Here is a 23,779-nt window from a genome sequence, read left to right on the forward strand (position 1 = left end):
TTCCTTACGTGCCAGAAATATAGGAAATACATTGCATAGTTGCATAGTCCTTTTTACATAGCAGCTTAATATATTCTTCTTTATGGTCTCTGTTTTAATGAGAAAAATAAAAAACAGAAAGGTCAAAACACTTTTCTAAGGTCACACAGTTATTGAAAATAGAGTGTAGAGTACATTTGGGTGCAGGCTTTATACCACTGTATTAGGCTGACCTCTGGTGTAACTAATTGATGTGATTACACCCAAACCTAAGACACTTCATATTATGCTTTGTGTAACTATATCTGGTATAAATTTTTAGCTCTGAAATGTCAAGGGGAAAAATCCTCAAGCATCATCAAGTGAAATGGTTTCTGAAGTCTGGCCCAACTGGATTATTATTTGGCAACTTAGAAGTGTTATCCAACTCAAATTCCTATACCCAGCTCAAGCCATCACTTTCTGAAGCATGCCTGTACTTTCTTAGTCATTTCTCTATTAAATCCATTATTTAAGCATTCTTGCTTTTCTGCATGTGCTCTTTCACTCCACTGAGCTGCTTCTGTGTGGATTATTGGTGCTGTATCATTGTCACTGAACCCTAATTGACTTCCACGGTAAGTATTAAAGGAAGGTTGCAAACCTGACTAGTTCTTTGTTTCATGTAACATGAAATGGCTAATGCCTGTGTGTAATGAGGGAAAACTCTTCTGGGCTTCAAGTCCTGTTTTCTGGGAGAAGGGGGTAAATCCTCAAGTGACTGTTGGCAAGTCTATGGCAAATGTGTGCACCAAGTGAGAAGCTGAAATAAAAAGTCCTGTACGAAGTCATTAAACATCAAGGCTGATGAATTATTCATTTAATGGCTTCAAAGTTGGACTCAGAAAAATGTAAATAAAACACACAGAGAACTTTCTCCTTTCTGGAAATGATTTTATAGTCATGAACTAAATGCAAGGAGCACTTAAAGTGTCGAACTGCATTGTATATTTTATGTAAATTAAGAATATTGAACAAATCCCCCATTTGGTACAAAAGAGAGAAAGAAAATATACCTCTCCTGATGATCAATGCCTCTGAGAAAATGAATTATCTTTATTTTCTCCATTATCTTTTATTGCCATTTTATATACTCTATAAAATATCGACCGGCAAGGTATTCAAATGAAATGTGATGTAATTTTTCTGATGCACGAGCCTTTTTTTACACCCTTCAGGCATGTCTGCGACCTTCTCTACATCCCTGAATATGGCTCATAGCTCAACTCTGTGCTGGTAATAGAAAGTGGTCTAGTGATAAACAGAGCCTGTTATGTTAAAGCAAATATAGTCCTTGGAGGCCAAAGAATTGGTTCAAATTCTAGTTCTGCACTCGAATGTGTAGTGCTTGGCTATGTTTATTATAATGGCTAACCCAAAGTATTGTACAGATGAAGAAAGACAGAATATACCTCCATCAAGGACATGGTACAATCACACGTATTTGTTAATGAAATGAATCTGATGAAATTCTTTCAGCGACTGGGTCCGCACAACCCTCCTTGAATCCACAAAAGCTTTTCCCCACATCCTAATATTCATTAGCCACATATTTTTAATTACAGTTGATTTACAGTGTTGTGTCGATTTCTGTTGTACAGCATAGTAACCCTGTCATATATAAAATATATACATTTTTCTTTTCATGGTATCTTCCAACAAGTTCTATCCCAAGAGACTAGACATAGTTCCCTGTGCTGTACAGTAGGATCCCATTGCTTATTCACTCTAAATGTAATAGTTTGCATCTACCAACCCCAAACTTCCCATCCATCCCACTTCCTGCCCCTCCCTCTTAACAAACACAACTCTGTTCTCTATGTCCATGAGTCTGTTTCTATTTTGTAGATAGCCACGTTTTTTTTTTGTTTGTTTTTTGTTTTTTGTCTTTTTATGGCTGCACCCACAGCATATGGAGGTTCCCAGGCTAGAGGTCCAGATGGAGATGCCGCCAGCCTACACCATAGCCACAGACACACGAGATCTGAGCTGCATCTGCGACCTACACCGCAGTTCACAGCAACGCCAGATCCTTAACCCACTGAGCAAGGCTAGGGATCAAACCTGCATCCTCATGGATACTAGTCAGGTTTGTTAACCACTGATCCATGACAGGAACTCCTAGATAGCCACATGTTTTTATGCACCATTTAAGGCAAGATAAAGTCACCATTCCTCCCCACTCGCCCCCCATGTAGTTAAGCCATGCACACACGTAAGAGGGCAGCATTCCAAAAATCTATTGAAAGGCAACATATACCCAGAAACCATATCAAATGCCAAGTCCTCAATAAAATTACCCCGAACTAGCCTAGGAAAACAATTGAGTGGAATCCATGATGAAGTTGCCACTGAAAGCAGCAAAATGAAAATAATATCTAAATATAAATGCTTATTTTTTAAAAAGCCACACCTAAATTTAAATGTTTTAACCTTAAATCAATGTTTAAGTCTCTCAGAGAATACCCTTCTGAGTGCCTAGTCCTTACAAAGACTCATTATGGAAAAAGAGTAGAACAATTTACCCACTCCACTATGGCTGGTACAGGGAGAGGCACTGCAATTCATCATTTATCTATTCCAGCACTCATGTTTCTCTGACTTTGGCCAGACTTTCCACTTCTTGAGGGTGCTTGTCTGGAGCTTGGTGACTCAGAATCTTTATCCCCAAGGAGGAGTCTAAGCCCTTGTTTGTTTTGCCTTTCTTGAACTGTGGTTCTTGTAATTTTTTTCTTTGATACTATCAGGTATGAAAGCCCCAAATCCATCCAGTGACATGACTAGAATTCATGCCAGCTCCATACAATTACCTCTTTTTTTCCTTGCTAAGCCAGTGGCAGGATGATTTGGGTGGCATTAACTTCGAATTCAGGGTAAGATACATTGTTACCTCTGGGGGAAGTGATCCCCTCCTTCAGCCCAAACTAGGAGCCACTGATAGGTTTGCCTACAGTCATGGGAATGGAAAGCCCACTTGTACGTGTCCCCTAATTAGGCACATTGGTCCAATTAGGTCAAATAGTATAAAGGTGAAAAGAGCTGTTCATGATTCCACAATCTAGTTCTTGCGTTTATGCACGCTAGCTGCTGTGAACAAAACCAGCTAAGAGCTGTTAATTTAGCAAATATCTCACATACTAGAGTGTAACACCTAAATCCTGCAGAGACTCATCTCGGAACTGACGCTTGGGCTGAGCTTTCAGTGGACAATCCCATTGATCTTTGAGACTGTCTACTTTTATGTGATGAAATGTATGAGAAGACCCATAGATCATAATCACAGGTCTATTGCTGCACATTTGCTGCCACAGAATTGGCCCTTGGTCTAAGGAAATGCGCAGAATATCATCAGACAGATCAGGAACCCTGCAAGTATTTGGAGGGTGGTGCTTCCAGAGGCACTGCAAGCAAAAAAGGCACAATTCTTTGTGAAGAATCACTGTGTGGTTGGTATAGATGACTCCCAATGTGTAGTTCAACTGCCATTGAGCGGCTGCTGGTCCATGGAAGAAAGGGCTCAATTTTTGTTTGTTTTGTTTTGTTTTGTTGCCCTGTGGCATATGGAGTTCCTGGACCAGGATCAGATCAGACCTGAGTTGTAACTTACGCTGCAGCTGCAGCAATGCCAGACCCTTTAACCCTCTGTGCAGGGTCAGGGATCGAAGCTTCATCCTGGTGCTCCAAATATGCCGCTGATCCCATTCAGCCACAGCAAGGGTTCTGTTTTGAGAGCTCAGTCTTAGGCTCTGCTGCTCATAGGTTAGGCACTGAGTGCTCCTAGAACCTAGGTCATGTTTGTTGGGGAGGAGCTCATGACATTTGGTCCATTTTAGCCTTCATCCTTGCCACAAACGGTCATTCAGCTAACACTGACGTGCATGGCTGAAGAAAAATGTTAGCTGACATACACATTCACTTGTTAGCCAAATGCCTTCTCTTTAGCAGATGCTCTCTGCTGTGCATTCATGTGAGATAAGAACATTTTCACACACTGTACTACCTCCTATCAGTCTGGTCACATGCCTCTTTCCCAGAATCCCTTGTGGAGCTTGCACTTATCACAGGGACCCATTTGTGAATCAGACCCACGTGTTTTCCTCCTCCATCAGTTGGCCATAAAAACAAAGATGTGTTTGTTAAGGGAGTGTTTAAGTTGAGGGACAGGCACTGGTGAGACACAAGGTAGATGATACGGGAGATTGGGCCACATGTTTATATAATTTATACATGAACCAGCCTGACTCCATCTAAATTAGCTGGGCTCCATCCAAGGGCTAATATTTCCATTGTCTGCCCTGGTGAATTGCTGCTGCACCAATCTGACCTCAGCACAAGTCATAAAAGGTAGCTCTGTCCATATGGACATTGATGTCCCCCATTTATAGACTCTCGGTCTCTTCAAGGGCTCAGCAGCATGACCAGAGCTCCTTATCAGATTCCAATGATCTTTTTGCTCTAAATCCTAGGAATCTCAGCTGAGTTTCCCTAGTTTCCCTATTGCAGCTTTCAGCACACCATTTTCTCAGCCTAGTAACTAATGTTATTGAAGGTGCTGAGTCACATGGCAGCACAACTCCCATCACCAGCCAGGCCTGCTGGCCAGTTCTCTCTTGTTCCAGAGAGAACTACTCAAAGTCAGCAAGATTCTGGGTTGTGCATACCTGAGTGCTGAGTCAATGTATACTGGCTTCCTGTGCCTTGGTGTCTAAGATACAAGAGAAAGGAGACAAGACCCCAGGAAAGACAAGAACCCTTCTCCAGCAGATAAGCTGCCATAGTAGTGGCTGCAGAAAGAAGTGGGGACCAAGGAGATATAAATAGAATGCAACAGGTGTCCACTGAAATGTGATAAGGAATCCATACATATGTTTTTTTTTTTTTTAATTTTATGGCCATACCTACTACATATGGAAGTTCTTGGGCCAGAGACTGAATCCAAGCCACAGCTGTGACCTATGCCAGCTGCTGCACTGACATAAGAACTTTTAACCCACTGTGCCAGACCAGGATTTGAACCTGCACCTTCACGGCAACCTGAGCTGCCACAGTGACAATGTGACGTTTAAATCTCTAACTTTGCTGAGTGGATGACTTCTAGTATGTTAAAAACATCTCTGACCTTTAATTTTTTTTTCTTTTTCTTTTTAGGGCCACATCCATGGCATATGGAGGTTTCTAGGCTAGGGATCGAATCGGAGCTATAGCTGCCGGCCCATGCCACAGCCACAGCAATGCCAGATCTGAGCTGCATCTGCAACCCACACCACAGCTCATGGAAACGCTGGATCCTTAACCCACTGAGCCAGGCCAGGGATCGAACCTGCAATCCCACCGCATGGTTCCTAGTCGGATTCTTTTCCACTGCACCACAATGGGAACTCCTGACCTTTAACTTTCCTATATGTAAAATACAAATGATAAAACATATTCATATTTTACTGCAAAGGACAATTCTGAACATAAACAGTCATATATATGCTAGAGGAAGTACCTGGGAAAACTAGGAAATCTGTAAATTTAATTGAATGTAAAATTATAGTAATGCACAAGTACATATATAATTTTTTTCTAGGCCTTAGTTTTAATGAGAGTAACAGAAAACACTCAGTGTTAGTACTCCTCCTCCTTTTCTTTCCTCTTTCACTAATTCATCCATCTCTAACAACTTAATAAACTGGTTTCCATTGGAAGGCAGAAAATCTTTAATTTGCTTTACCTTACCATAGAATTTTCTGAATATTCAACCTTATTTCCCATACAATTTAACCTATTTTGCAGAGGGGGTAGGGGGAGTTGCCTTCAGTCACAGCTCCCATCAATAGGAAGGTTTTTTCTTTTTCTTTTTTTTTTTTTTTTTGTCTTTCTACCTTTTCTAGGGCCGCTTCCGTGGCATATGGAGGTTCCCAGGCTAGGGGTCTAATCAGAGATGTAGCCGCCGGCCTACATCACAGCCACAGCAACGCAGGATTTGAGCCGCATCTGCAACCACAGCTCACGGCAATACCGGATCCTTAACCCACTGAGCAAGGCCAGGGATCGAACCCACAACCTCATGGTTCCTAGTCGGATTCGTTAACCACTGAACCATGACAGGAACTCCAACAGTGCTTTCTTTTTATGAGGTAAAGGCATTCATTGGGTCTAAGCAAAGGATAAATGTTTAGGAGGTATCATTTCCTTGCATGTGTGTGTGAAATACCTCAGGAAGGCAAAGTTGATTCAAAACTTTTAGAATTCCATAGCAGTTACAGTTTGCAAAATTATCTTTCAGCCACTTCACCTGAAACAATAATTAGATTTCCAAGAATAGGTTTCATAGGTTAGTCTTCATCACAACATAGTGTCTTGCAGATGAAAAATATATTTTGCAGCACAATAAAAATGATAACTTTTTCAATATGCCTTCTGAAGTGGCCTTTGTCACAGAAGACAACAGCATATATAAACTGTATTGTGCCAAACCTCTCTTAGTCCAGAATGTATCAAGAAACAGAATTCATGCATCCAGATATTTATATTTGGTCTTCTATTCTTATATTGCCATGTCTTTTTGGATTCCAACAGGGCATCTATGTGACTGAATCATAAGTCATTTAATTATTTTAATACAGTATTTGACTTTGATTTGCCAAATTTTTAAAATGTAGAATGAATCAAGAATGTCTAGGAGTTCATTTCTATTTTCTGTGAAAACAACCCAGAGTTTACAGTTAGAAACCTTAGGATGTTATGGCCTTGAGCAGGATACTTCAACATTAGGCTCAGTTTTCTGTTAACTTAGGGTATCTCTTTCAGAATTTTTTTCTTAATTTTGAATGAGACATCACTATGTAAGGCCATTAGCACAGGCCCTGGCTCATAGAGGGAAAAAAAACAATAGATGGCCATTATTATTTAATGATGTTTCCATCAAAGATAATAATAATACTTTTCTACCTCTTTATTAAAACAAATAGTATTTCCAGGACTTTTCATTGTAGCTAAAATTGTTCATCAGAGACATTTCCAAAGGGTATTGCTTACAGATAGCACAATCAGTATGGTGAAGAAACTAGATATTAAGCCTGGTGATAAAGAGCTGATGGAGCTAAGAGTTTAGTCTGTACAACAGATATGATTAATATGAATAAACACTTAAAGGTTCTTACATGGAAGAGAGGAAATTTAAATCCTGTGTTTTCCAATGGGAGAATTTGGATCTATAGTTATAGAGTGAAGAATATCAGTTCTGTGTATGAAAAAGGCTGTACAAGGTAATTTTCTAGTAATGTAAATTATATAAGGAGCCAAGTCAGTCATTCCTTTGTGCATTTCATGGAGGTTTACAGTAACTCTGACCTTGGGAGAATGGATCCATTGCAAACAAGCAGTTCTGATGAGGAGAGAGGTAAAACAATATTTGTTTTCTCCCCATCAGCATATTTTCTTGAGGTCTACAGCAAGGGAGAGAAAAAAAGAATTTTTATTTGTTTCTATTTACAATCTCCTGCTTGGTAGGTGTCAAAAACAATCATTCTACACCTTAGAAGGCTTGGCTGTTTATTCAGTCATTCACCATCCCTTGTTCTGTGGCCCAGACCTGTCCCTGGGTACATCAAGGTGAGTTGATCATAGGACTTGTCCCTGAGCACAGTCAGGAGGGAAAGATAGAGTTGTAAACCCATAATTGCAACATGGTGAAAAGCTAAGAGAGAGGTATACAAAGTGTCCCGTGATCTGAAAACCACAAATAGCAAGTTGTGCTGGAATTTGGGATTAAGTAGAGAGAACAAAGAGGTGTTCTTATACAATATGATAAATAGTGTAATTTTTCTAGCATGGCCACAGTGGCACACACCAAAAAAAGAAAAAAAAAAAAAAAGAAAAGAAAAAGAAAACAAAGGGTGGGTTAAGCAAAACTACAGAAATGTGGCAAAGAACTAGAGTGATCCTGGGCAGCAAGTAATCACGCCGCTGTAGAGGAAAGAGGCTATATGGAGAAACAATGGGAGATTATCCTATAGAACAAAGCTAGGTCCACTACAGAAAAGACTTTGAAAGCTATAATGAACAGCCTGGATTATGACACATGCCTTTGAGAACTTGACATTTGACACTGGAAATGTAGATGTAGATTGGGGAGGTTAAGAAGAAAGGCTGAGGAATGAATGTGGAGCATATTAACATGTTAGAGGAACAGGTGATGAGGTGGTGGTCATGGCCACAGGGTAAGGAACCGTAGGGAATAAGACTCTTGATTATTGCCCTCTACTTGCTGAAAGGAAACATTCTAAGTGTCAGAGGGGAAATAATAGACTTAAAATGAGAAGGAATCAACACTGGCTAGGTTTTTGTCCCTAACTTACTGTGCTACTTGGACCTGGTGGTTTCACAAGATCCTTTTGGCTCACATATTCTTTGACTATTGTTCTGACATGAGATATTTTTATTTAGTAAATCTTTACTCTATTTTTCTTTGCTCCCTGAATTTAAGAGAGATCAATGCAAAAGCCTCTTCTGACTTAAAATTAAGTCATTTTGATCTTTTTGCTACATGTAAGTTAGTTCAGTCTCTAAGATTCATTAAACCATTTTTGTCATCTTGAAAGGATTCATTTTTACTCTACCTCTGACTCTTCTTAAGTGGCTGTTAAAAAGTGTCTTTTTTTACTCTAATTAATAAACTATAACTATTTAATTAACAAAATATATTTAAAAACAAAAACTTGGACCATTTTCAAAGCAGAAGCCTGTTGTACACAATTTCAGACCTCCACCAGGAATTAGCAACTGAGGTGCTGACATAGTACATGCATATTTACTTTTGTTAACCCCAAATGCACTGTTACCATGGTAACTCATGTAGTGCCTGGTAACTTGGTAGTGTTACTACCAAGAGACAGAAGTTCATGGTGGCTACAAAAGAAAAAAAGAAAAGAGGAGGAAACAAAGAAAAAAAATAATCAGTGGGAACTACCATAAATGCAAAGCGATTTTTATGCACTACCATGTAAAAGGCTCCAAATTATCTTGGGAAAATCTAGAGAAGGGAGACCACCATCCAAGGAATGCTTCAATTCTATACACTGCTCCCAATTGTCTCTTTATCAGAAAAGAAATATTGTAAAGAACTCTATTGGTTATTTTTCAAATTGTTTGAGTAACTCCGTTAATGTTCACTTTATACTCATGATGGAAGAGACCTTGAATGTCCTGTTTAACAGCATGTGGCCAGCAACCTGGTCTACTACTCAACACACAGTAAGTGTTTTTTAAAAAAATTGTGAAATAAATGACTAAATGAATGAATGCAAGTTTAAGCAATGCCTACCAAACAAATAATTAAATGGGACTCTGTTAAAATAAAAAGAGCAAGACGTCTTCATTTTAATGTACACTAAAAGCAATATTGGAATTTAATGAAATACAAAATCCTGTCTCTACTCTAAATGATTTTGACTCAGTAAATCTCAGACGGGCTTTAGGATACTTCAGAATTTGTTTAACAAATATTGTAGGTGAGTCTGATGAATTTGATGTAGGAACTTCCCTTTAAACACATGTGGGGTGGGCATTAAACTAGATTTTAAACAGTGTGAATTTGCTCTATTGCTGAATAGCTTTGTAGAATCATGTAGAATTTCTAGGTTATGGTTCTCTTCTCACAGAGAAGTAAAATAGAACTTCAATGGCTTTCAAAATAGATGCATCCCAAGGTCCCTATCCTCATTTCATTTAAAATATTTCTGATTGCAATAGGATCTTTTTTTTTTTTAACATTTGTGTTTATATAAAATTTTTTTCTTTTAGAGACAGTTTCTGCTGCTGACAATAATATGTGAATGATAACCTGAAATGTAAAAACAAAGCAACTTTGGAAATTTCAGGAATATATGTTTCCAAAAGACATCTAGAAATTACCTGATTAGTTTCATACAGACACCTTTCAGAGTTTTCTAGAACAAACTTACTGGAAGATGATCAGTAAACTTTCTTAATGAATTGTATTTACTAAACAATGGCCAAATCACCATGTTTAGCTTGCTGCAGATAGAAAGTACAGAATGATACATTTAATTTTAAATGGATTTTCTTTGTTTTCCCAGGAAGAGCACCTCTTCCTTCATCCTGTTACCAAGATTGCAAAAGTAAGATTTTATTGTTGAGCATACTGAAATATTCTGGGGTAGTACGTAGAAACATTGAAAAGGAGTTTAATTTCTGATGTTCCCATTTCCTAGGTTCCAAATAAACAAGAAATTGGTTTAAAGAAAGAGTTGAAACAGCAGTCATTTTGTGTTGCATTAATATAAATGCTTGCAAAACAACAACAAAAAACCTATAATCAGTTACTGCTTTTGCTTGCAAAACAACTTGTAATTTTGCATCAAACTCCACCCAGATGTGCTCTGGGTTAAAAGTTTTGCAACTTGATCAGCTTCCAGACAAACTGGCCCAATTTTTTTTTTTTTTTTTTTTTTTTTTTTTTTTTTTGTGGAGTTGGCTGAGGGCCTATCCTCTGACTTTTTTTTCAATCTTCCTGTCTCCTTCCTCATGGGCTCTGAAGATGCTGAACCACTATTTCCTTAGCTTGTCTTAGTCATGAGGACTTCCCACTGGTCAGACACATTGCTAATGCAGCCAATGACCTCATACAAGGAATAAATTTGAAGATGAAAATGGATGTGCCAATTTAAAAGAGGTCAAGCAGCAAGTGGGAATCAAGTGTGAATAGCAAGCAGATGGTGACTGCATTTCAAAGAGACCAGTACTTCCAAAACACAGGGCTGCCAACACAACTACTGCATTGTTGTTTTTAGAGAAAAGACATCTACAAAGAATTATTAATGTAAAGCTCATTTAAAATGTAAAGTATTTTAAATAGCTAATTATTTTAAATGAAAAGCAGACTTATTTGACCATCTAAGTCACGACAGATTGACAATTTTCTAGAATCATTTGACTTCAAGTTTTATATGCATAATAAATGTTCTCCCTATATGCCATGGTTGTAATACTTGCCTTCATGTATCTATGTGCATGTATTTCTAGTAACTCAGAGGCAAGATAAGTAGATTGTAACCACCCACCATTTCAGATGAAGAAACAAAGGTTCAGAGAGGATAAACTACTTTCCTTTTTTTAAACATTAAAGTGTAGCTGATTTAAAATATTGTGCCAATTTCTACTGTACAGCGAAGTGACCCAGTCATACATATATTTGCATCCTTTTTGTCATATTATTTTCTGTCATGTTCTATCACAAGTGATTGGATATAGTTCCCTGTGCTGCAGAGCAGGACCACATTGCTTATCTATTCTAAATGCAATAGTTTGCATCTACTAACCCCAAACTCCCAGTCCATCCCGCTCCCTCCTCCACCCCCTTGGCAACCACAAATCTGTTCTCCATGTTTGTGAGTCTGTTTCTGTTGTGTAGGTAGGTTCACCTGCACCCTACTTTAGATTCCACATATAAGTGGTATCCTATGGTATTTGTCTTTCTCTTTCTGACGTACTTCACTTAGTATGAGTCTCTAGTTGCATCCATGTTGCAACAAATGGCATTATTTCGTTCCTTTTTATGGCTGAGTATACTTTCCAAGGTTAAAGTTCCAACAGTTGATTGAACTGTTATTCAAATCTAGCCATCATTATCTGATATGCCCTCTCTGGAATAGCAGCTACATGTAATAGGATAAGAAAGTTTACAGAGATTAATAGTGACTAGAGAATATAGTAAAGGCTCATGACTGATAGATTTGATCCAGACTTTGAAAGATGTAGTTTGAGATGGAGGAAACAAGTCAAAGGAGATCATGCACAGAGATGAAAATGAGAGCTTTAAGGGACCCTGGCTAGAGAGTAAGGCATGCATTGAGGGATTTGGTTTAGGTTAGGAAAGTTACCAGGCTGAGGCAAAGGCTTCCAGAAAAAAAAAAAAATGTATTTATTAACAGTTTTGGAAAGAAATAAACTGAATGAAATAAGAGTAATGATAACAAAAACAACAAGAGCCAAAATGCAGTTCTTGGCTCACCTATATATTCATTCTTTTATTGGTCCGTTCATTCACCAAACCTTATCCAGCACTTACTCTAGGCCAAAACAATTATGACACACAGAATGGCTGGGAGCACAGTGCAGGAAGGTAAACTGAAGATCTCACTGTTGTGGCAGAGGTAGTTATATAGGTCTGCGCAGGGACACAGAAAATAGGTGTGTACTTAGATTTTGGGGGACAGATAATATTTTCTTCTGATTGAACTGAAACTTGGGATTAAAAAAAACAAGAAAAATTTCAGGAGCTAGCTAAACCAGGTATGGATACAGGGAAAGTGCACAAAGACAAAGGAGAGGAAATATATAAAAAGACGGCCTGCAAAATAAGAGTAGAAAGCACACCCAGAAACTCAGGGAACTCTGAAGGGGTAGAATTTAATGGAACACGGGGCTCAAAATATATTTGGGGTTCATGCTGAATATATTTGGGGTTGGTTCTATTTTAGCCTATAAACAATGGGAATCAAGCAATAAATGTTAAGCTGGGGAGAAACCTGAACAGGTGTTTTTGGTTCAGGAAGACGTCTCAGGCTCCAATGTGGAAAATGGTTACCAGAGCCTGGGAAGGCAGGTGAGAAAGTGGTAGTGGCTGTAATGGGGTCAGGAAAGAGAAGGGAGAATGGACATGTACTCTCCTACACATATTTACAGCTTGAAGGAAAGTGTCACATTTCAGTGCAAAATCAATGCAGAGTGGGCCCTGATTGAAAACACTCCTCCAAGTGGGGTAACTAGTTTTATTTCTTGAATAAAACAGAGAGGATCATTGTACACCACCTCCACTCCCACCCCAATTAAATTAATTAGAAATTTTTTTCCCAGCTTCTGCTTCCAGAAACATGTTTCTTTTTCACATGGCCTGGAGGGAACTGGCCCAGCTTGAACAGGCAAAGTGACCCTGGCCTCTGGAGAGGCAAGATCTTTGACCTGCAGCCTTTGAATGCCTGCCAAGATGCCACTGGAGTCCCCTGGAGACAGACTCAGCAGGACCGAGGAAAGACGAGGAGGGATGTTTAATATGTTCAGAAATATTCATCAGGGCAGAAACTCAGTGTTTGGAAGTCATGGCAATGAAGAATCAACTGGAGCAATCAGGTTAATGATGGCCTGCATTTTACCAAAGACTTTAATACAAGACAGGCACTGTTTCCAGCACTTTTCAGAGACTGCCTTATTTTACTCTGATAATTCTGTATGTGCTCTGTCAGGATCGAAGCAAAGAAGTACTCAGGACACTTAAATTGAGAAGAGACAAATCAAGGCACTGTTTACAAAGGTGTGCCTAAGATTTGGGGAAAATAAAAGATGTAGCACAGTACTCCTGGACTAGTAAAAAATGGCCTCTGTTACTACCATTAGTGCCAAAAGGGCAGGGCAGGAAGCAGGAGCAGCACAGAAAGAGACAGTGTGGAGAGGGCCACATAATGGGATCTGAACCCAGAGCAGACTGGAGCCATGCCAGTGCCTGCACTGACCCTTCAAGAAAATTAGAGCCAGTGGAACTAATATTGTATCAGCCAGGGTTCTCTAGAAAAAACAGAACCAGTAATATACACATATATTCCCTCTTTCTCCATATATTCTCTCTCTCTCTCTCTCTCTCTCTCTATATATATATATATATATATATACACACACACACACACACACACACACACACACACACACACAGAGATTTATTTTAAGGAATTGGCTCATGCAATTATGGGGGCTGACAAGTCCAAAATATGTAGGGTAAGCTGGCAGGCAGAAATTTCGGGCACAATTTCTTCGGTAATCTTGAGGCAGAATTTATTCTCCTCCAAGAACCTGTTTTTGCTCTTAAGGTATTCAACTCATCGGATGACTCTCACCCACCTTATGAGAGTTAATCTCCTTTACTTAAGTCAACTGACTGAAGATATTAGTTGTATCTACAAAATACCTTCACAGCAACATCTATCCTAAGATTAGATCAAACGACCTGGTACCATAGCCTAGCCAAGTAAATAGATGAAATTTAAGGAGTTCCCACTGTGATGCAGTAGGTTAAGACTCTGACTGCAGCAGCTTGGATCAATGTGGAGATGCCAGTTCAATCCCTGGCCAGGGGCAGTAGGTTAAAAGGACCAGGCGTTGCCACAGCTGTGGCTGGAATTCATTCCCTGGTCCAGGAACTTCCATATGTTGTAGGTACTGCCATCAAAAAAAAAAAAAAAAAAAAAAAAGAAAGAAAGAAAAAATTTAACCATCACAGATATTCAGACCTCTCTCTTTCTTTCCTTTAGTCTTTAACTGTGGCTCCCTCATTGCCAAATCTAACCATAAACCACAGCTTAAGGGAACCTCTTGATACAGTCTGGAAAGTCTAGGCTCCCAGACTTTGTTTCTGTTACCACTGATACCCACAAACACACAGGTAGGAAATATTTTTAAAATGATACCTGGCATACAAAACCCTCTATAAAACTTTCCATCATTTTTATTTTTTTACATATGTTCACTTAGCTTCCACAATAAGTACTCTTAATAATGTTATTTTGCAAAGATATAGATTAAACGGAGAAGTTAGATAACTAGGTAGAACAAAGAAGTGAGATAGATTTAAGATTTGATCCTAAGTCTTCTAGCATTAATTTGCCTTGGGCCATCCACTCGGACACAATTCTTGAAGAAGTTTGAAACTGTCCTGCACATGAATGTAAGGTAAATACAGAGATGGCTTAGCACCATCCAAGGATGCTCAGAATCAGTTTGGTGGTGGTGGCGGCTGGCGGGATGAAATCAGAAGTTCCCATTCTCCATTTCAGTAATTTCTCTCTCTTTTTCTTTTTATGGATACACCCATGGCATATGGAAGTTGCTGGGCTAGCGACTGAATCAGAGATGCAGCTGCCAGCCCATGCCACAGCCACAGCGACACCAGATCCAAGCCTCATCTGTGATCTACATCACAGCTTGCGGCAACGCCAGATCCTTAACCCAGAGTGAGGCAAGGAATCTGACCCCTATCTTCATGGACACTATGTTGGGATCTTACTCCACTGAGCCACAACAGGAATTTCATTTCAATAATTTCTCTTATGAATGGATATATCTGAGAGAAAAATGTGATATAGTACTTGACATCTAGATTTAAATAATTCATTAGGTTTCTTTACAATAAAGTAACATATATCTGTGTACAGTGATAAAAATAAAAATTTTTCTTTAAAAGAAAGGTACTTTCTCTAGCAGTATGATTATCTGTCGGTACTATCTCAATCTATTCCGACTTGAGTTTGTTTTTCCAGATAGTTTCTCCATCTATACCACCACAGCATTATGTTTGTGAGCAGAAAAAAAAAACCACCCTAAAGAGCTCCCCAAAAACCTCTTCACGCGCAAACTCTGTCACTTGTGTCAGAAGAGAGATACTAATTGCTCTGAGGTTTTATATTTCTCTGTTTGCTTTGTTTTGGTTTGGTTTGAAAGACAAGCTCTGCTGATTTTTTTTTCTCTTTGAAAATTTCCTTATTAGCTCATCGACTTTATTTTTCACAAATCAAGAATGGCATTTACTACCCTCTAATTGCTGGATTTCTTCTTGGCACAGTGAAGGCAGAATGGACTGACTGTTGTGGATACTAATTTCTAGGGTATAAACCAGTTATTGCTCAACCACTTTTACATCAAGGGTTTCCACAGTTACTCTGTAAAGGACCGCATCATTAATATTTCAGCTTTGTGGGCCATATGGTCTTTGTCACAACTACTACACTCAACAGTGTCATGGTAGTACTTAAGGAGCCATAGACAATATGGAAATAAAAGAGCATGGCTTTGTTCCAATAAAAGTTTATTTATGAATATGAAAATTTGAGTTTCACGTAATTAATCCTCTTTTTTAATAATTAAAAAATATGAAAATCATTCTTAGCTCACAGGCTTTATTAAAACAAGTGGCATGTTGGACTGGGCCCCAAGGCTGGTGTTTGCTGACTCCTGCTTTAAGGAAATCCCTTTGTGAGTCCCAAAAGGACTCTTTAAGAGAGATGCATTGTGCATGCATTACACTGCTTTATATTTTAAAAACTATTAAAAATAGTTTCATTGAGACAACTGATTATATTAAAATGCCATAATTTAATTACACACTTTGAGGAATATGTTGCTTTTGAAGAAGAACGTTAGAGATTTAGGAGAAGACATTTATTGAGCCTTTATCCTGCTGGGTGTTTCATATGTTTCTTCAGCTAATCCTCCCAGATGCCTAAGGACCCCAAAGTGTTTCCCTTCCCTCCATGCAATTTCTATTCGTTTCACTGCAAATGCGAACATCCAGTCAAGTAGAGAGACTGCTGAGAGAGGCTGAGGAAGGCACCTTAATCTGCTTTATTGCAACAGACCAGACTTGACTTTGGGATCTAAAGGCATCTGAATTATGACTTTTATGCTTAATGAATAATGAATCATGAATAAGTAGGATTAGGCTAATGCAAATAGCTACAAGAAAGTTATATACTTTACTTGCAATAATTTCAAAGAACCAAACCCTCAAATAGTGGTTCTCAATCTCAGTGAAACGAGGGCATCACCTGGAAAGACCATATAATTCCTAAGATCAAACTCAAGCCCCAAAACAATTAAATAAAAATCTTTGGAGGTGGGATTCAGGCATCAGTTTAAAAAAAAAAACAAACAAAAAAACCTCCCTACAATATTCAAATATAAGGTTGAAAACTGCTGTTCTCAAACAAGGGGTATGCTCAAAAGAATAGAATTAAAGGTGGAAAATACACATGGATTATAGGCAGGTTATGTGTGTGTGTTTGTGTATATATGTATATATGTGTGTGTGCATGTGTGTGTGTATATATATACACACATATATACACACATATGTACACATACACACACACACACACACACACACACACACACACACATATATATATATATAAAGACTGTCAAGAATCCAAGACTGTGTTTTCTAATCAAAATAATATCACTTGGTATTCTAATCCTTTATTTTAAAAATACACTTACAAATTGTCCCCATAGCTAGTAACCATTTGCTCCAGGAATTTTTGCCAAACACATAGTTCTGCATCTAGTAAATCAGAGAGCAGGAAAGGGATTTTCAAATTCAAAATATATTTTTATACTATATGTGTGTCTCTCTCTTGACTGAGCAACCTAGCTATCTGTCTAACAAGAGAGAAGGGAAGGAGTGCTTGGCTCTTGACCTGTGTGTAACTCCATCCTATCAGATTTTGAACCAGGAAATGTGTGTTACTGAATAGTTCTATAAACAGACATTGTGCTTTTATCCAATGCTACAGTGTTAACTGACTTGAGAAGGAAGGTAAACTGACTTGTGAGGAGCACAGATTCAAGGTGGGTGAGGCTGAAAGCAAAGCAGCAGTTAGGAGGTCATTACATTTGTGCACAGGGAGTGAGCCAGGGATAAACTGGGAAGCTCCAGGAAGAATGAAATATATTCAGTGAAACTTGATATCTGACTGAATGTGAAAGAAGGGCTGGAAATGTCTAACCCTCTGGAAAATATTCAAACTTGAAATTTGAGGCATCTGGTTCAATTCTGTGATGGGTATGACAATGGCCTCTCCAGGCTGTGGTATTGTTGACAATTAAGTATCTAAACACTGACAGACAGACCAAGAGAGGGTGTTTCTTTAATAATTCAGTGATCAAATTAATAACCTGGTCCTAGGTTAATCAGAATTAGTGCTCATATTTCCTTTGGAGAATGTTTGGAACCTCCAAGTTATTTCAGTAGATTTTTGTTAAAGACGACTGATTTAGTTGGCTGTGGGTTGTAAGGAAATTCACATGAATTCTAAGAATCAGTCTAGAAGACATCAAACAATTCATTGTGCCCTGAAAAGGTCATTTTAAGTATAAAATATCCTTTATATTTAAGACTTAATCTTGGGTAAGAGATACACATTAATCTTTTATTATTGTGACTATGCGTTCCAGTGGCTAAAATTTCCAGGACAATATTGGATGGCAATCACCCTCACTGTCACTCCACTGGTCTCTTCAAATGGCTAGTTTGGGCTTCTCAAATCATGGTAATCTCACTGTAAATAGAATTTTGGCTTTCCCCAAGAGAGAAAAAACAAAAGCTGCCAAGTCTTAACTTTAAACATGGAACTGACATTTCCACTTTATCGTATTGGTTAAGACAGGTCTCTCTCATAGCCCAAAGTCAGAAAGAAGGGATTATATCAGAAGGCATGGTTCACTGAAGTCCAACAATGCAACAAACCACTGAAGTGGTCAATAGCAATACAAAACTGATAACACAGGAGAATTAAAATTATGTTCAAAAATATCACTGAACACAAATTAGAGAGAAATAAAAAAATGAATTATTACTAGCAGACAAATTTGAGTTTAGGGGAAAATGACACTGAACAGAACAAAAACGTCATTTTATATTGCTAGGACATTCACAATAAAAACTACATGAGTATTTAAACATTATATGTCAAATAACACAACAACCTCACACAAATTAAAACATGTTAACAGCGTTAGAATAAATAGACTAAAAATCCAAATATGGAAAATTTACTCATCTAGAACAGAGAAAGCATTACTTACTCCACTAATAAAGTTGATATAATAATAATAATAATAATAATAATAAGTGGAGGACAATACATCCCTATATTTTAGCATGACTTGAACAAAGAAGTATATTGAGGACTAACAGTTACTAATAAAAATAATTCAGATATTCTCATTGTTCTATTTCACTATACCTTTGGGCTCTGCTAATATATCATACATTTTTAACGTGGGTAGTTTATTTCCACTGACTTCAGTCAAAGTTTTGGTATGTAATTGCCTTCTCCTGTTATGAAGAATTTTATTGTTCTTACTGCCTGGCAAGTTTACTATGAAGAAAAACATCCATTCCTAAATAATTTGAAGCAATCTGCAGGTTTCTTTTTGCCTGAAGCACTGCACAATAAAATATAAAATCCAAAGGGTAATTCTTCAAGGCATAATCTATCCTCAGTCTGACATGCCCCTATTTGTTCACTGCTCCCCGTGTTAGGACTGCATTATCAAGAACGGTAGTCCCCCAAAGATTAGGGAGAGAGGGAGTAATTGAATAGATGGGGGGAAAATGAATGGCCCTGGATAATCATGAAGCAGGACTCTTGCAAGTGGAGATGATTGCAAATTTTCTGATAGGCAAAGTGTGCTTTTGATTAAGAGAGTGTTCTTAGAAACAATGTATGAGGATCTCCTTTCTTCCTGCCTGGACTCACTATTTCCCTCTAGGACTCCCTATGTATTAGTAATTAGAAAGCCTTGCCATTGAATTGTTCTGTTTTGGTTTCTGTCTCCACCTGACTGTACAGCATCTCTGAGGCAGAGACCATCATTTATTCATAGGTCTCTACCTGATATATAGGATTCAGTGCCTGGGATATTGGAGACACATCATAAATGTTCACGGCGCCATCCATCAGCCCTTCCCCTACCTCCCCTATCAAAAACAAAACTAAACAAGACACACAGAGTTCTATATCATATTATACTAGCAAAGGATATTTGAAAAGAGGTTTTTGGAAATTGTTTCCAAATGAAAGGTGATGAGTAACCAAAGTCACAAAAAGGCTTAAAGCCTTAGAGAGCTACAGTGGTAGGTCTAAAAATCAGGGAATCCTTAGCCAAAAAAAGGTCCTACAGTTCAAAGATTTAACATGAATATTATGAGTAGGAAAGGGGCCATGATCTTGGGCATGTGAGTTACACACAGTGGTTGGTTTAATGCTCTGCTGTCACTGGCTTAAAATATTCCAATACATTTTCAATAAGAAATCTCACATTTTCATTTTTATCATGCTCTACAAATTATGTAGCTAGTCCTGACAGAGAAATTCTGTAAGACGTAGAAGAATGGGTTCCATGTTCTTTTATCTTCAGCTCTTCTTCAGTAGCATAGTTACTCTTTTTGAGTTTAAATACATTTTATGTATGTATATGTGTGTATACCTTCAAAGCAATATGTCTTCCTTCTATGAAACTGTTCAGAATTTAACTTAAAAAGACCCCAAATTCTCAAAACTTCAACATCTAGGCGCTGATACTAACACATTTTAATATACTTATTATGTCTAATTTATATGCTTTTTATTTAAGAAGCTAAAAAAAATTCTCAACACCCCCCCATACACTTTGCAGTCCCTTTTCTTTGGTCTTATAATTAAATACTTTTATAATATTATGTGACTAAATGATAATCCAACTGTACACATATATTATTTTACTTTCTCATTCACCATGTCTCAGTGGTCTCATTATTCTTTTGTTCTTCTTGTTATTTTTCTACCCTAGAAGTTAAGCTTGCCTTTAGAAGCATATGAGACTTATAAAAACAGAAAAAGAGACACTGCAAATGGGACTTTCATATTTAAGTAAGGTATAGTTTCCCCTACATGTTGAATATAATATTCATGAAGTAGTAAATAATCTACTTTTCACTAGATATCTGTGTTATTTGATTGCCTTTCAGATGACACTGACATCTGTGTTAATCTAAGTGGCATTGTTAAAACAGAAATTTATAGGTTCATGTGTGTCTCAAACACACTTTTAACAGAAGCATCTAGGTAACTGCTTTAGCAACTATTTTGCCTTTTTTTTTTTTTTTTTTTTTGAAAACCTGAATGTGTTTTCCTCCAAGGCTGTCAGGAGACAAGGACAGGTTTATAAATAGAAATAGTATGACAACTGCCAGTTCACTGTGAAATATCATGTGTACTACAGCTTTATCATATAGTCTTCGTAACATTTCACATGCTGAATGAATGAAGCCACTTTTTGTTTTACGGAATGGAATGCCAATCAAAGTCCACTAAGTTTTTTGAAAAATAGATCACTTTGTTTTAAAGTTTGGATCTTACACCTCATTCATCATTCTCAGGAGATCAGATTAAAAATTGTATGTTATGTTAACATAAAATCACTGCCTAAATGTGCAGCAGAAAAGTAATAATGGTCTAATAAGAACTACTTGGAGACACTGAAGCACTAAGCATTGTTCTCTGTAAATCAGGCAGATGACTTTCTGATTATGTTTTCAGAATTGCATTACAACACCAACTACACATAAGTCATTTCAAAGGGTGCTGAATCTGTGAAGGGTTTTCTTTAAAATTGAAAATTACGGACTTGGAGAAAAGACTTGTGGCTGCCTGATGGGAAGGGGAGGGAGTGGGAGGGATCGGGAGCTTGGGCTTATCAGACACAATTTAGAATAGATTTACAAGGAGATCCTGTTGAGTAGCATTGAGAACTTTGTCTAGATACTCATGTTGCAACAGAACAAAGGGTGGGGGAAAAAATGTAATTGTAATGTATACATGCAAGGACAACTTGATCCCCTTGCTGTACAGTGGGAAAAAAAAAATTTGAAACTTAAAAATTGAAACTGAAGGTTGAAAATCTGGAGATTCAACTGACAGGCTGTGTATTGTCTGGATTTTGTAAAGAAACATTCTTCAGAAAGTATATTAATAAGTACAACATCATCATTACACAGTCTAGAGAAAATAAGTTGGCTATGCTGCATCCTTTGCATGCACCATTTTATTCAATTCTTCCAAACTTTCTGAGAGGCAGGTATCATTTTTACCATAGTTTGGTTTTAGAAGTTTAGAAGCTCAAAATTAGAACATAAAAGAGTTTTTTCACATAATTTATATACCAACTAAACTGTGGAGCTGGATTTGAATTCTGCTTATAATCTGAAATCACAGTCCCTTTACTTATGGACTGTGATGAGATTTGCTCAAGCTTTTCCAGCTTCTGCTTGTATCTTATACAACTACAGAACTTTATCAAAACCAGATGAACACTGACACAATACTTTGACCACAGAACTTACTCAGATTTCACCCATTTTTACATGTACTCAAGTGTGTGTGTACATCTATGAAATTTTATTACATGTTTAGATTTGTGTAAACACCACTTATAGCCACTTAACATTTCACTTCTGGAAAGAGTTATAGCTCATACCTAGGAACTCAGTCAGTCATGAGCAACCCAAGCATGTAAATAAATCAGTGATTACCTGGTCAAGGCAGGAGTCAGACTGAGTAGGCTGAACAAGCTTGATCTCAGCCATCCACAAAGAAGATCTACAGAGATGAGTCAAACAATGTCCTCCGAGAAGAGATGAGAAGTGTCAGGGAAATCACAATTAGGCAACAAGTCTAAAGAGACAGAAGCAGGTTTCAAAGCTGGGCACAAATCCAAGGGTCAGTAATATTTAGAATGTGGCTGATGGAAGTAGAAACACCTGAGTCTGAAGCTACCATCAAAGTGAAGGTGAGTTTTTTAAAGCTCTTCTTTCCGGTTAACTGTGCATAATAAATGTGCATGGGTAGGATGATCTCAAAGGAGTAGAGATATGATGGGCAATCTTGATTTCAAATGTACAATGGACTTGATAGAAAATGTATTCTATGACCTAATACAAGGAAAATGGTATCATTCCTTTGTTAAAGAGTTTAATCTCTCACACATTCACATCAAGCTACTTGATGAGGGCATTGGTACTTGCTTCTGCCAAGGTATTGCTGGGTCCTGATTCTATCTGCTACTGAAGGTAAGAGGAGGTGAGCTGGAGAATGGCAGGTGGGCACTGACCATAAACTCCCACAGCAATGAAATTACTGTGTCTATATGCATTACACAGCTGAATATTTGTTGAGATTATTAGGACACTTAAGATGAAAACAAGACCCCTCCTCCCATAATCTTTCAAACATTCTTTTTGTGCTATCTGGAATCCTTTCCCTTTAACCTGTCCCTTTGAATAGCTGACCTCAAGCAAACAAAAATATATTAATTTGATGTCCAATCCCCAACCATACTTTATAATCCTAAAATTGATGCTTCTCTAGGACATGCATCTTGTGTTAGTAATTTTATTCATTTTTTTTTATTTGAGGCATGCTGAATTGACACCAAGTTGATGTTTAATAAATTTAGGCTAAACTGAACAGGAGTGGCATTTATTGAATGCTCAATAAGTGGCAAAACTATACCAAATACTTCAGGTATTTACTCCGTATCCACAGTAATTAAGAAATCATTATACACTGAGGCTAGGCCCCAGGGCAGTAAATCAACATGTTAAGACCACATAGCTAGTTAGAGAACTAAAATCTTACCTGAAGTTTCCCTAACATTTGTCTTTTCCCAGTCACTGAAAATGTCATTTTGTGATATAACTGAATTCATCATTTTTATGTAATCCTTTAGAAAGGATTATCTTTCTAAAAAATAAAAAATTATAATATTATTTAAAATAGTAGTTAAATCTACGCATGTTGAAGGAAAGGATACTTCTGTCTGTAACTTTCTTTAAAAAATGACAGACTGAGGAATGATAGGATGGGCACTGAACGGAGCACAGTGAAATGCCACTGAGCAAGGCTAGGGATCCAACCCACATCCTCATGGAGACTAGTACGATTTGTTTCCTATGCACAACAGGAACTCCTGGCATTGCTATGAGCTGTGGTATAGGTTGCAGACATGGCTTGGATCCGGCGTTGCTGTGGCTGTGGCTGTGGTATAGGTTGGCAGCTATAGCTCCGATTCAACCCCGAGCCTGGGAACTTTCATAACCTACAGGTGTGGCCTTAAAAAGCGCCCCCTCAAAAAAAAAAAAGAAGAAGAAAGAAAGTTCTTACTTTTG

At 37.9% G+C, this 23,779-nt stretch overlaps 1 protein-coding gene across 1 annotated transcript in view; it reads right to left on the reverse strand.

Annotated features, from left to right (window-relative positions):
- The window catches only part of CDH8 (cadherin 8), a 1,221,794-nt gene that overhangs the window by 1,001,627 nt on the left and 196,388 nt on the right, over nucleotides 1–23,779 (reverse strand). The window contains exon 5 of the mRNA XM_084959944.1: nucleotides 22,145–22,286. The gene's annotated coding sequence lies outside the window, so the exon portion shown is untranslated. The remainder of the gene's footprint in view (nucleotides 1–22,144; nucleotides 22,287–23,779) is intronic.

Source organism: Sus scrofa, chromosome 6 (genome assembly GCF_054392235.1).
Source record: "Sus scrofa isolate SSC_HxYL_T2T_F1_AM1 chromosome 6, Sscrofa_HxYL_maternal_Yorkshire_Landrace_v2.0, whole genome shotgun sequence".
NCBI classification, from domain to species: domain Eukaryota; kingdom Metazoa; phylum Chordata; class Mammalia; order Artiodactyla; family Suidae; genus Sus; species Sus scrofa.